Here is a 494-nt window from a genome sequence, read left to right as displayed (position 1 = left end):
AGGTGCCCAACTTACTAATGGCAGAAATATTAAGTTGACCCAAAGCAATAAAACGTAACTACAGAACTTGATGACAATCAATCATAAAGCAAATTCAGGCCTACAATATATTATAATGGACTAAAAAGTTGTAAATTAAGGACTATGGTATAATAAACCGAGGTTAAAGGACTAAAAAAATATAACCTGACACAGCAAGTTTAAATTAAAACCTACTTAAAACTTCTATTTATAGGGCAGAAGTATTATAAAATAAAATATAAATAATAATAAATTGCTATCCTTCAGTAGGGCTGGCAAATGAGCGAGCCGGCTCGCGTTCGACTTGCGTTCGACTCGATATTTGGCTCGCTTGAGCTCGACTCGAAATTAAATGAGCCGAGCTTGAGTATTACTTGGCTCGTTCGAATTAGGCTCGAAAAGCTCGAATATATATATATATATATATATATATATATATATATATATATATATATATATATATATATATATAT

The sequence above is a fragment of the Ananas comosus genome, linkage group 8 (assembly GCF_001540865.1).
Source record: "Ananas comosus cultivar F153 linkage group 8, ASM154086v1, whole genome shotgun sequence".
Classification (NCBI taxonomy): domain Eukaryota; kingdom Viridiplantae; phylum Streptophyta; class Magnoliopsida; order Poales; family Bromeliaceae; genus Ananas; species Ananas comosus.
The sequence above is the reverse complement of the archived record's forward strand: the minus strand, read 5'-3'. Positions refer to the sequence as shown.